We start from the raw sequence: 14,097 nt of genomic DNA on the forward strand, positions 1-14,097 counted from the left end.
TGTTTAGAGAAGTCAAGGGTTGCCGAGAAATTACAGGGTTTTCAAAAACCCATTTGCCTTGCTGGTGCTCACATCAGAATCAATCTTGCCTCGTGCTCCAGCCTTGCCACAGACACAGCTGTGACAGGAGCGGGCCTGGGGGGACAATCACACCTCAAACTCAGCTGCTCCTGGTGCATCATGGTGTGTGTTTGAGGTGCTGGCTGGGAGCACAGCAGCCCAGCAGAGAGTTTTACACATCCTTCACCCCTTTTCCATGGAGTGAGAAAATCCTGCTGGAACATGCTTTAAGAACTTGATGTTGTAAACAGCTTTTCTTCCATTATTTCATTATTATTTCCTGTGGTGGTGGCAGTGTGCAGGTGTGTGAGCACTCCTGGGGTGCCTGTCCAGCTGCAGTTTGCAAAAACAACACGGGGAGCTACTCCTGACACCACAAAGTGAGGTTTGAGCGATTTCAGCCCCTCCTCAGCTGTTGCAAGGTGTTCATCTGGGCACTGCTTGGCTTTTGCGACTCTCTGAGCACACAGGTGCCCGTGGACCCGCACCCAGAGCGTCCCCCAGCTGCCTCAGGGATGTCACTGTGTCCAGCTGTGCCTTGCTGGGCACACATGTCGCCTGCCCAGGCTGTGGCAGTGGGAAAAGCAGCCCTGGGGCTGGCGAGGGCAGTGGGATTTGGAGGCAGTGAGCCTTACCAGCCTGGAAAACCCAGAGCTGAGCTGTTATTTGCTGCTTCAGTGTTGTGTGCTTGATAGGCTGTGTTGGAAAAAATCTAAATGGAGCACTTGTCAAGGTACCAGCGTTTCTAAGGGTGCTGCCTTTGTCACCAGCCTAATACAAATCCTCTGAGGGCTCTGCAGATGAGGATGTACTTAGTCACTGGTTATCCACAAAGCCTTTTTTCTGGAAAGCAAAACGTAAAGCTTGCCAGAAGGAAGGAGCTGAAAAAAAAAAAAAATAAAAAAAAAATGAGTTCTGTGAAGTTTTAGAGGTGTTTGTGTTGTGGGCTGAGCCTTTCAGGAGTTTCCAAAATATCTCTGCCTGAGTTAATCTGTTTGTGGTGCTGCAGCTGGGAGCTTCACTTGACCTGCCTGGACTTCTCTGTCCCATCATCAGATGTCCTCAGGGCTGGTTCTGGGGTCCTTAAACTCCTCTCAGCAGCTCTTTAGTGGTGTGGGCAATGAAAGGGCAGCAGCTTCCCCTCGATCCCCCAGAAATGTTCGCTGTCCTCTGCTGCACCTCGCCACTGCTGCGCTTTTTCCCTCTGAAACTGCAGAAGTGGAACTGCACTCAAATCCCACTGTAATCCATCCCGGGACGTGGTGGGCACAGGGACCAGGCAGGAGGCTGGATTTCTGGGGTTTCTGGGGTTTCTGGATTTCTGGGGTTTCTGGATTTCTGGGGTTTCTGGATTTCTGGGGTTTCTGGGGTTTCTGGATTTCTGGGGTTTATGGATTTCTGGGTTTCAGGGTTTCTGGGTTTTGGGGTTTCTGGGGTTTCTGGGGTTTCTGGGTTTTGGGGTTTCTGGGGTTTCTGGGGTTTCTGGGTTTCTGGGGTTTCTGGGTTTCTGGGTTTCTGGGGTTTCTGGGCACAGCATTTCCCCCTGGGCGGGTGCTGCCTGCCGAGGGGCACAGTTGGGAATGATGCAGGGGGCAGAAGAGCCAGGACCCAGATAATTGGCATTGTCCTTGTGTCAATGGGCTCATTCTGGGGAACATCAGGCTCCCGTTCCTGGGGAAAAGCTGGGACAGAATAAACACGGCGAGGCCAGAGGCTGCCCTTGTTTGTGTGTTTGGCATGGCGGGGGGGTTTGGGGCAGAGAGGGCTTGCTGAAGGTTGGTGTTTTGGGTGGGTTCGGCCCGAATGTGGTGTGGCCCCGGCTGGTTTATGGCAGGAGCCGTGAGCTGGAGCTTGCCTGGCCCGAGGCCACCCCGCTGCCGTGTCCCCGCTGTCACCTGCGGGCTGGCAGCGGAGAGAGGAGGGAGCCGGCTGCCCCCGCCTGCCCTGCTCCCATCGGTGTGTGCAGGGAGAAATCCCCGCTCTGGCACTCCGGAGGGACCGCTGGCCACAAGGCTCGGCCTTTTCACTCGGCTTTTGTCGCCTGTGGCCGGGCCGGGCAGAGCCGCAGCGCGGAGCCGCCTGATGTGATGGGAGCGAGCGGCGTCCTGTCCTTCCCTGGCTGCGGGGACAGCAAAACCTTTTCCCCTGTCGGCCTCCAGATCTCCAAAGGTGTCCTGGCTTCTCCCCCACCCCTTGCCACCCTCTCTGGCTGCGACATGTGCCCAGACCTGTTACAGAGGGAAGTAGCTCCAGGCGTTATTCTCACCAAGTGGGGTGAGATTCTGTCTGAAATCATTTCATCCTTCCCCAGAGACTTGGCGTGAATTTTATCTAATCGCCATGGCAACAGATAAAAAAAGGTGTGAGCACATCTCCTTTTGCTGTGATAATTCAGATTTATATATTCAGATCAGATTGGAGTTAGAGATTTTAAAAGGAGCAGATGCAGCAGAAGGTGTGACTGCAAATAATGTGGCGAGAACGTTTGATGATCCTGCCCTTTAAGAGGGGAGAGCGCTTTCCCGCAGGTTTTTTTGGAATATAATTATTCCATCAAATCCACTTTAACAAGGACTCATTATAGCCCTGATAATGCAGAGTCACGTTGGAGACAATCTCCACACGCATGCACACACGGCACACGCAGGGACCACAACAAGTAAACAGCAGCCTGCGAGCAGCCGGGCGCTGCCAGCGCCGAGGTGTCACCTCCTGGAGCCCTGATCCGCTGGCTCCGAGCCTCCCCAGCCCTGCAGCAGGGCCCAGCTGGGGATTTGGGGACACTGAGCTGTCCCAAGCTGTTGGCAGCTTTCGCTGCGCTGTGGCAGCGTCTGCAGGAAAGGGGAGATTTGGCTGAGAGCAGAGAAAGGGATCGCAGAGTCATGGGATGGTTTGGGCTAGAAGTGACCTCAGACCATCTCCTCCCACCCCTGCCATGGCCAGGGACACCTTCCACTCTCCCAGGTGGCTCCAAGCCCCGTCCATGCTGACACTTGCAGGATTCCTGTGCCCTGTGCCTTTAGTGCTCCTCCAGCCCCCAGGGAAGGGAGGAACGGCGAGTTGGGGATGGGATGGATGCCTGAGGGTCTGGAGATCCCACGGGAGGCAGGTGGGCTGTGAATCTCTTCCTGGAGTGCAGAGAGGAGGAGGAGGAGGAGATCAGCTGGAGGGACACATGGAGGAAGGGTCTGCTGGCTCTCCTGAGTCCCAGGGTGACTCTGCCTGCTGGGATTCACTGTTCCTGTCACAGGAAGACAAGAGGGAATTCTCCTTGAGCACCCCACTAGTGGCATGGGGAGAAGGGGAGTGATGTGAGCAGGACCATGGGGCTGATGTACCTTAGAGCTGTCTGGGCTTCCCTGGAGTCCCACGGGCCTTGTGCACCCTGCTGAACCCAGGACCCTCCTGCCTGCCCCCGGAACCCAGCCTGGAGCATCCAGGTCCTTGCAGAATCACAAGGACCGTGCTCTTGTTTCCCTGGTCACAGGGCACTTGCCAAATTCTAATGCTTTTGTGCATTTTAAAGACTTGCCTGCTGGTGGAGAGCTGAAATCCTCTGGGATGGGAGTTTCTGTAAGGCACTGGAGCAGCTCAGGCTGAGGCTGGGCTCAGCACTGCATGCACTGGGCAGGACAATGTGGCTGCTGGGCTGGGGGGCTCTGCATGGGGGTGCAACCCATGATCAGCCATGGGCCACCTCACCTGAGGGGTTCTTGGGAGTGACCCCTCTTCCTGGAGTGTTCTGCAGGCTGCTGGGCTTGGGATGCTCCAAAATCCGCTTGGAAATCCTAGAAGAGAACAGAAACACAGAACATCCTGAGCTGGAAGGGATTCACTGAGATCCAGCTCATTGCTCTGCACAGGACAGCCCTGAGAATCATCCCAATAAAATGCCAGAGCCAGCTCTGAGAAATGGGTTTGCTGGCACGTGCAGGCTCTCCACCCAGCCCCAATCTTTGTCCTTTTATACCTCTATTTAAATGTCATCCACGAGAGAGAAGCCGCTGCTGGCTCCTGCCCTGCTGCCCCAGGTCTCCCCCGGGAGTGCAGCCTGCCCGGGCAGTAATTGCTACAGCAAAGCCAAGTGATGTGAGAGCTGTACAGGTCAAACCTCTTCCCAAACCGCATGTTTGTGTGAGCCTGAGCCGCCTGCCCCCGGGGCCTGCGAGGGAGAGGAGCTGCAGCCGAGCTGAAGTCACCACATCTCGTGGTGTGCCGGGCCAGCTCATCCCAAAGCAGGCTGGGGGCTCGTGGACAGGGCTGGGGGTGGTGTGGGTGTGCGTCTTCCTCCCCCTCCTCCCCGTGCAGCCGTGCACATCCCCAGATGCAGAAACAATCACGGTCATTATTCCTGCCATGGTGACAGTGACAGTGGCAGAGATGCCAGCTTCCTCACACAGACGGCTTTATTTCATCTCCTCTGTTTTTCAAAGCCTCTTTCATTTTGTATGAGGAGACAGATGTGAAGGGCTGCAGGCTGATAAATTCTGCTGTCTTATGAAAAGAGAGGGTGGGTTTTTGTTGTGGTTGCTGCTCTTCCTCCCTCCCTCCCTCCCCAGCTCCCTCCCAGCCACCTCTTGCTGTCGAGGATGCTCCCTGCTCCAGGCATGGCACACATGGCACACGTGGCACACATGGCACACATGGCACACGTGGCACCCAGGGCTGGGTTTTGGGTGCAGAACCCAGGGTTGTGGTGATGGGCACCTGGCTGGATAAAACCTGGTTGGAAGGAACCTGGTGGTGCAGCTGCCTCCCAAAACACCGCAGCCATGGTGGGGAGGAGCTGCTCCTGGCTGTGGAGCCTGGGCTAAGCCTTCCCAGGGGGTACAACCCAAATCCTCGCCCTTCGTGTGACAGCACCGGGGTTGTGAGGTCAGGGATGGCCTGTGGGATGGGGAGGGAGCAGCCAGCACCCCTTTGTGGGGCTGTTGGAAGTCTCTGCCTTGTTCCTTCTTGGAGCAGCGTGGTTCCAGTGGGCAGTGGAATCTGCCCTGTGTGACACCAGGGGTCCCAGTGCAGCCCCCCTCCCTCCCCTCCTGCTCTGCTGACGATAGTTCAAGTTTAAAAATAAATTGCTCCATCTTTAATTGCGGTTTAAATAACTGCTTCATTTTTATTTAAATGTGGCTCTGCAAGGCTTGGAGAACAATTAGGAGAAAATACAGGGCATTGCTCTGGTGCATGTGTTCAAGCATATAATTAATTTTTTTTATTACACTGATGTTTGCCGAATCTGGAAAAAGATCTTATTGTTCCTCTTGATTCAGTCACGCAGAGGATCTACAAATACACCAGCCGTTTCAGGACTCCATTTCACAATGTGCTGACAGGCTCAGGGGAGGCTCCTGGGGTCCCTGCCCTCGGCCGTGGGGTCTGCAGCCCTAAAGAGGGGTGGGCTGCTCGGGGTCTGGAGCCTGCAGGGCCCCCCTGGTGCCAGCCTGGTGGGGTGGGACTGCTGGATGTGTCCTCAGCCCCTTCTGAAGGATTTTGGTGCTACCCCAGGGGCTCAGCAGGGTGAGGGTTTGTGCTTGTTGGCAATGAGTGGTGCTAAAAGGCCGCTCCATGGCTGGGGGACGTGGAGTGAAGCCTGGATAAGGCTCAGCGTGACCCAGGAGCAGAGCTGCCCATTCAGGACTGTAAATCTCATTCAGAGTCGATAGGGATTAGGTTCCTAAGTGCCCGACATTGCTAAAGTGCTTCTCAAAGTGCTGCTCGTTGAGGGCTGGGAGGAAGCTGCATGTGATCTGGCGGGCTCTAAGCTTATCAGTCAAAGGTGCTTTGCTTGGTGACAGAAGCCACTTGTGGTAAACAAGCTGCTGGCCCTTTGGACCCCTGACAATCTTTTAACCATTTATTAAAGCAGCTATGAGCTCTTCTTGGAAATGAAATCTTAATAGCGAGCGTGGCAGAGATTTTTCACAGATGGCAGCACTGCCAAAAGCAGGCATTCAAGAAAACATTCATCAAAAACATTCATTTCTTTCAAAAAGAAATTGACGTTTATAGCGTAGACAAATTTGGGACTCATTTGCTTTGCCTTTCAGTTTCGGGATTTTTAGAGGTCACGTTTTTCTGCACCTTCGAGGGTTAGAAACTGGTGTTATTTTTAACTGGAAACTGAGATTCTCGTGTGACATGTCACCAGGAAATGGGGCATGTGGAGAGGCTGGGCTATGGCAGGACCCGTGCAGCCCTGGGGGATCTGCAGGGGATCACAGAATTGTGGAATATTCTGATTTGGAAGGGACCCACAAGGACCATCAAAGTCCTGGCCCTGCACAGACACCCCAACAATCCCACCCTGTGCCTGGGAGCGTTGTCCAAGCGCCCCTGGAGTTCTGGCAGCCTTGGGGCTGTGCCCACCCTCCCCAGGCTGTGCTGCAGAGGCTCCAGGCCGTGCCCTGAGCCCTGGGCTCTGTTTTTGCATGCAGACCCTCCCCAGGGTGGGATGGTGCCCAGCTGGCCCTCCCAGTGATGGTGAGGATGGCAGGGCCCAGTGGGAGCTGTGTTCCCTGGCAGGATGAGGCAGGGAGCTTCCACAGGCCCTGGAGAGCACCTCTGGCACCCCACCCCACCCTCACCCTTCGGGAAGGACGGGGGTGCCCTCCCTCCTTAAAAAGCCAGAAATTCCCTTAAGAGGGAGCAATTCATTCGCAGCTCATCTCCATTTCATCTGAAGGCTGCACCACGCTGGGTTTCAGCCTTGTTATGTTTTCTCTTGAGCAATACCTTTTATTTCTGCAGTGTTTAATATTCCTTTCCAGAGCCTCCATTGCCTGTTCTGGGTCTTTCCACTGAAAGCAGCTTTAAAACTATAATTTTTTGTGGCTGAGCATGTCACAACCAGCTGGGTCCTCTTTGCTTGAGTGCTGTCGCCCCTCCCCATCCTCCCCGTGCCCGCTCTTCCCTCCGTGCCAGGCATCCCTAGTGAGGGGTACCCTTCACAGGCAGTCTCAGCTTGAGGAGAAGTGGTTTCTCTTGCCCAAGCCAGCCTGGTGCTCAGAGCTTGGCACTGTGCAGGGCTGTAAATGCTGTCATGGGGCTGGGGAAGCAGATGGTGGTACAGGCACGGAGATCATCCCTGTGCTGGTCAAGGGGAAGGATGGGATGTGTTTCCCCATCCCTGGGGAGCAAGGGGAAGGACAGGTCTATGTTTCCCCATCTCTGGGGAGTTCTGGTGGTGGCTGAGATGAAAACTCCGTGCTGGTCACAGCTTTGCATTCACCAGACCCTGCTTCAGCCCCCGAGCGATGGCTTGGAGCCGCTGCTCCCCGCAAGCCAGCTCTCCTTTGCAGCGGGGAGGAGCAGGGTGCTGGGGGCAGCAGGAGCTGGGGGCAGGCTGCAGGTGCCCCTGGTGTGGGATTCCATGTCCCTGGGACTCCGTGTGCTGTGTGTGGAGCTTGGGGTGCCGAGCCTGGCACCGCAGCCGCCTTTGGCGCTGTGGTTTCACAGCCGCCTCCCGAGCGGCGCCGGTGTTTCTACAGCTTGTTTCACACTCGTGCGGATCCCAGGAGCAAAGCTGTGCCACAGCACGAGCGCTCACAAGCAGCAGGGCTTGGGAAGCACCTCCTGGGTGAGGGCTGGCGATCAGGTGCCCTGCTGTGGGTGTCTGGGTGGGTTTTCCCACTGCCAGGCACAGTTCAAGCCACACAGCTCCTTCCAGGGAGGCGATTGCTGCCTTCCCCAGGTGAACTCTCTCTGCACCTTGGACCATTTCCATGTGCTCAGCGCTGCTCCCTGCGCTCGCTGTTGTATAATCGATCCGACATGCTGGCACGTCCCGGTGTTTGAACAGGAGCCGTGGCTGCTGCGCACGCTGGATGGACAACACGCGCCCGCCGGTGTCAAGAATTAACTTCATAATCATCTCCGTGATCTTTCTTGGCAGAGCTCTGGCATAACCTGTCGTGTCTTATCTGGGAACTGCCTGTGAGTTATAGTTGACTCCGGCCTGGCTCTGCGGGTGAGCTGGGTTTTGGCTCTTCCAGTGCTCTGGGCTCTGGCTGCAGTTTGCAGCTGCATGACCACAGCTGGAAATCCGGCAGGGGATCTCCTGCCTGAGGCTGGGGAAGGGAAGGACCACACCCCTGTGTGCCCCCACTGAGCATCGTTTGTGCACCTCATCTCTGCAGATCTGCTGGTCTCATTTCCCAAAGCTGTTAAAAACACAGGCTTGTTTCTCTTTGCTGCAGAGTTCTTTGGAGATTGGGGTTCTGTTCAAGAGCATGTTTAACCCAATGCACATCTTGCAATGCCAGGTCCTATGAAATGGGAATGGCTGAGTTCCTTCTTTATTTATCCAAATATACACAATGCCCCAAACAAGCTAAAAATGATGAATTGTGGCTAATGCTGCTGCGTGATGGAGATAAGACCGTAATTATTTGTTTGGGCAGCTTAAATCGACACCAAAAGCCTGATGGAAAACAAAGTGATAATTTCAATCTCTTTGTGTGGGTCTGGTGGGCTGGGTGACCAAGCGTGGGCCTGCAGCAGGGGCTGTGAGTTCTGCACGTGGTTAAAGAGGTCACCGTGGTGTCACACTTCATGTGCCACCCTCCCAGCGTGCCTGGGCCTGTGCCCACAGACACACTCTGGGCTCCTTCCTGCCAGGGTTTAGCACCTCCGTGCTGCCTCACTTTGGGCAGTTTGCTCTTATTTAGGAGGATTATTTGTGTTCCAGGTAACAGTGCAGCACATCCTGCCCCTTCCAGAGCGGGGTCCTGGTCTCCCTCAAAAGCCCAGCCTGCCCTGGCTTGTTAGGAGAGGAGATGGGTGGGCTGAGCTCCAGCTGCACCTGAACCCATGGCAGGGGCTGTAAATTTTTGCGTTCATTATGTTTGTTTTGCCTGGGTTTAATTAACTGATCGATGAAAGCCTATCGAGCTCTGACCTCTCCTGCAGCTGCCATAAATCAGCCCTGGCTGTGCTGGAGTGGGGTTTATGCATGGTCCCAGCTCCTGAGCTGTGCTGTCCCATCCTCAGAGCTGGAATGGCCTGGGTGAGGGCCAGCACAGGCCACAGGGACACCTTCCACCATCCCAGGGTGCTCCAAGCCCATCCAACCTGGCCCCGGACACTCCCAGCCCCAGCTGCTCTGGGCACCCTGTGCCAGGGCCTCCCCATCCTCACAGGGAAGGATTTCTTCTGTCTGATTTCTTTTCCTGGTGACCCTGGGGACTCATCATTTCCTTGGAGGGGAGATTTGGAAGCCCCAGCCCCAGTTCCGTTCTGCCCTGCCAAGTCTTGCCTCTGCAGTTTCCACACGCTCGTGTTCAGCTCGTTCTCCTCTGATCCTCTTTTCTTGCTTCAAACGCCCTCCCAGCGAGCTGAGCCAGGCTGAGCGAGGATGCTCCCAGTGCTCCCAGGGCTGTCCGTGGTGCTGTCCAGTTGGAAATGGGAGGCAGAAGGACCCTGAGACAATATTCCTGTCATTAGACCCCTCCTCACCCCCATCCCTCTGCCAGGGCCACCCCAGCCTGCCCTGCAGCTCTGTCCCTTGGGGCTTTCCTTCCCTGCTAAATCCAGGGATTCAGCACCCAGGCCCTGGGCATTTCTCCTTTTTCAGGAACATTTTGCCAAAATCTGGAAAAATCAAACTATTCTGTCTTTAGAGTTGTTTCCTTATGATCCCAACTTTCATCGTAATAACTTTTCCTGAAGGAAAGTGTTGGGGAGAGAGAGAATGAGGGTCAGATCAGAGGATCCGTGCTGGATCACTGAAGAGGAGGGAGAGCTTTTGCATCTTGCATTACCTCCATGTATTTATATTTCAGTGTAAAGAGGGAAAAACGCACGTATTATCGAATGATGCACTTTTTTATCTTCTTTATGGCTTCTAATGCTATAGCTGGTTTTTTCAAACCACTAAAAGCATAAGCATTAAAGCAATTTTCCAGAGTAATATAGCAAGAGGTCTGCAGCAGCTCTGCAACATTTGATAATAGTTGCCATCTTCAGCTGAAGATAATGATGTTAACAAATGTAATGGGAGTAATGAGTGGAGATTCAAAAAAGCAGCTTTTGTTTAATTTTTTTGTAATGCAAATGAGTTGGGGAATAAAGAAGGAGAGCAGAAAATAATGAAAACTTCATTGGAAATGAGTCTTAATCCTTGCAACCAAGCACTGGAGGGTAGGAGGGAAGGAGAGGGATAGAAGTTGTGGATCCTCTTTCCCAGGAAGTGTTGGATGGGGCTTGAAGCAACCTGCTCTGGTGGAAGGGGGTGGAACTGGATGATTTTTAAGGTCCTTTCTAACCCAAAGCAGTCTCTGAGTCTCTGGGGGAAGCTGGGCTGGGTGTCAGAGTGGAATAAGGTGAAATTTGCTGTCCTGGCTCAGGTGAGCAGGAGAAGTCAGCCACGTGCCAGGCTTTGCTCTGGTCTCACCTCTGGCACATGGATAAGGCTGTCCAGGGAGGTTTGGAGTGCCCCTCCCTGGAGGTGTCCGAGGAAGGACTGGATGTGGCACTCAGTGGGTGACCAGGTGGGGACAGGTCACAGGTTGGACCCCATGATCTCAGAGCGCTTTTCCAACCTCCGTGATCCTGGGATTTTGTGACTCCACAGCCCAGCTCCTCGCAGCCTGGGCCTGGGGCTGATGGTTTCTCCTGGCTCAGCTGCTTTCCAGCAAAGCAAAACTCCCTTCCCCTCGCTCCTGAGAGGCTGGAAACCCTCTGCTTTCTGCTCCTCCAGCACCTTCCACTTTAGAGTGATGCCAGCTGAGTTCAACCTTATGACAGCCCAGCGACTCCCTCTCCCCCTCAGAACAAGTGAATTTGCTTTATTTAGATTGACTCCCAGCCCAAGTGATAGGTACGAGGCTGGCAAATGAGCATCCTTGTGATGAGGACTGGCACTTATGCATGTGCAGAAGATTCAGGTCTGTCAGCTTGTGTCAGCTCGCCTTCCACGGAGTGTTTAATCTCCTCACCCTTGGCCAAGAAATGCATTAAGAGATCTGCAGAGGGTGGGAGCTCGGCGAGGGAGGGGTGCTGCTGCCTGCCCTGCTCCTGGAGTGCCCAGGAGGGGAGGGATGAGGGCAGCGAGAGGAGCAGTCAAACCAACCTGCAGCAGAGCTGGGGGCAGCTGGAAATGGGGGGAACAGGAGGAAACAACTCCTCTTCCTCCTCTCAGGGTGGTTTCAGGGGTGTCAAAGGTGGTTTTAGGGAGGGTGTTGGGAGCAGGGCTGACCGCGGTGCCTGTGCCCGGGGCGATGCCGTGGCGCTGGAGCCGAGCTGGCCCGTGCTGCCAGCGAGCAGATGGTGGTCACGGCTGCATGAGTGTCCTTAGGCACAGGGAGCAGCGTCCCCAGCCCTGGGGGGATGGCGTCTGTCCCCTCTCCGCAGCTGCGTGGGTGGTGGGGCTGGGCTGGCATGGCCCGGGCTGCAAGCGGAGCTCGCTCAGATGGAATTTCGGGTGGCTTTGGGGCTCCCCTCCTGCCTGGGGCCCCTCTGGCATCGCCTCTCTGCCAGGTGTCTCTGGGCACCCTGCCACGGTCACAGGGAGGAGGTCAGGACGTGGCTTTGGGCTGACCCCGTCTCAGGGGACAGCCACGCTATAAACCAAGAGACTTTCACACTTTCCTCATTTTCCTGGTTTTGGTTTTTTGGGGGTTTTTGTTGTTTTTTTTTGAAGGGTGAAGATGTGAGTTATCGCATCTGGCTTTGCAATTTACAGCTTTTAATTAATCAGAAATTTCAACATAGAGTTTTACGATAAGCAGAGGCATCTCTGCAAGCTGGGGAGGAACCTTAACGATGATCCGAGATGAATCTGCAGGATGAGATATCAGTGCAATAAACAGGGCTATATAAAACAGAATTGTGAAGTAAAAAATGCTGAGATATCAAGGCAATGATCTACAAATGAGATTTCTTTCTGGAGCCCTTCCCTGTTTCAAGGGTTCTCCTTTCCTCTCGGCATTTGTCAGCGGTGCTTTGGTTGTTCCAGCACATACTGATGATAAATGGGCACTCAGAACATCACCAGAGCACCTTTAGGCCGAGGGAGGAGGGATTTTTTGTGTAAGGATGGGCTGGCATGGCTTGGGTGAGGTGCTCCAGCCTGGAGAAGCATCCAGCTGGAGCATCCCCGTGTTTTGGGCCAGTCAAGGTGTCCGTGGCTTTTCTGTTCTTTCTTGGCACAAAGGGCCACAATCGCTCGCCTGCCCTGGATGCAGGGTCTGCATGGTCAGTGCCCACCACGTGTCCATGGCCTGGTGTCACAGGCTTGCTTGGGATTGCTTCTCTCCCAGTTTAACTTCCTGCAGCTTTCTGAGCTGTGCATTATCCTGTGTTTTCCCTCTCCAGCCACCTAAAGCCTGGAAAATTGCAATAATGAAGGGTAATGATACGGTATGGGGAGCAGGCTTCCATTTGAAATCTCTCAAAGTTGGATAAACACAAGCAGGAAGCATTTGTTTACAAATATTTTCTTGTGAATGAGTGAGGGGGAGAGCAAGCTCCTTTTGTCTCTGGCAGACACATCCTTTCATTCCCTGAGCCTTCCTCCCTGCTCCTTCAGCTGGGCTGAATCCCTCAGGAGAGGGATGGGATGTTCCCCAGCCCTGGGGGTTTCTTATCCCACCCTGAGACCCCAGAGCAGTGCTGGTGGCATTGGTCCCTCCATGTGTCCCTCCCCTGGTGGCTCCTCAGGAACCTGGGTCCTCGTGGTGTGGAAATCCCTTTGGAGGTGCAGGCGAGGGGCAAGCCGGGAATTTGCTTTTAACATCAATATTCAGAAATAGTGTGTGTGAATAATTGATGGTCCTGTGAGCTGGGGCTTGTCTGTCTGTCACAGCAAAGCAGAGGTGACAGAGTGACAGCCTGGGCTGGGGGGGGACTCCCGTCCCTCCTGGGGCTCCACCACTGGGATTTGCCTGGGTGTTGAGGCTGCTGGGCTGCTCTGGCTGCTGTTGGTGTGAGGGGGATCCCAGCATCGGGCAGGGCTCTGCTCATGGTCCTGGGCAGGGACAGGGCTGTCCTGTCCCCCAGCCTGAGCCAGGGCGCTTCCAGCAGCTCCTCCAGCTGCTCTCCAGGTCCTATTGTGCTGCAAGGGCTGCACCACCGATCTGAACGTTTTAGGTGAAAAATAATCTGTCAGCAGGATTTACCTGACCTTAAATTAGCTCTCACAAGAAGAGCTTAACCCTCTTTGCTGGGTCAGTGTCTTCTCCCTCCCCAAGTTCAACCTAGCTGTGTGCTGCTGTCCCCTCTCCGGTTTAATGTCAATTTTCACTCTTTCTTTTGGGCATCCTTTGTCTTTAGCGTGATTCCACGGCTCTGTTCCGAGCACAGACTGCCATGTTTGCTGTGAACCACTGGCAATTAGACCAGAATAGCTGTCTCGCTAACGATGCTGTGCAGCATCGCTGCGGTGCCTGCCGCAGCAGGGACACCGTGCCCGGGGAATTTGGGTGCTGCAGGGCTGGGTTCTGCAGGGGTGGCGGTCCACATGGTGGCCCGGGGATGGTCAGTGTGATGTTGGAGGCAGTCTGGGCCGTGCAAAAGCTGTGCTGCTGGTGCAGGTGGCTCCACCTGCCCCCCTGGAACAGGCAGGTCACTGGTGGGACTCAGCCTCCCGCCAGCCTGGGGCCGCAGCAAAGCCTCACAGCTCCCCCTTCAAAGGCTCCAGCACTCACTGCACAGAGCAGGGGGGGAAAAGTCCTCCCCCAGCCAAAAGTGCAAAGAAAGCCAGAGCCTTTACAGCTGGAACCCTGAGCGGGAGGGAGGAGCAGGGCTGAGCTCCTGCCGCTCTACAAAGCAGCTCCCAGCTTGGCGAGCGAGATACAGCGAGAGGTTGGCAAGTTGTGACCTCAGCAAATGTATTAGACGGGAGAAAAGAGCTTTTTTCCTTCCCCCTGTTCTGGTGTCAGCGTAGCCGTGGCTTTTAAACCACATTATACAGGCTTGTCATCCAAGATAAAATGTTATTAAGATAAAATGCTACACAGGGAGCAGTAGGGGACTTCCCAGTGCCGTATTTCAGCGCTGCCGTAGGACCGCGCTCTGCCGCTGGCACCGAGCCGTCGCCTG

At 54.8% G+C, this 14,097-nt stretch overlaps 1 protein-coding gene and 1 long non-coding RNA gene across 2 annotated transcripts in view; one reads left to right on the forward strand and one right to left on the reverse strand.

Moving 5' to 3' along the window:
* The window catches only part of DSCAML1 (DS cell adhesion molecule like 1), a 92,486-nt gene that overhangs the window by 13,609 nt on the left and 64,780 nt on the right, over positions 1-14,097 (forward strand). The window lies entirely within an intron of this gene.
* Positions 2,288-4,193, reverse strand: LOC147649497 (uncharacterized). Its single transcript, XR_015278861.1, has 3 exons — positions 4,031-4,193; positions 3,763-3,848; positions 2,288-3,301 (listed from the first exon to the last, which is right to left on the reverse strand). It is a non-coding gene; the product is annotated as an uncharacterized LOC147649497 (long non-coding RNA).

The sequence above is a fragment of the Cyanistes caeruleus genome, chromosome 23, assembly GCF_971803275.1.
Source record: "Cyanistes caeruleus chromosome 23, bCyaCae1.hap1.1, whole genome shotgun sequence".
Taxonomy (NCBI): Eukaryota; Metazoa; Chordata; class Aves; order Passeriformes; family Paridae; genus Cyanistes; species Cyanistes caeruleus.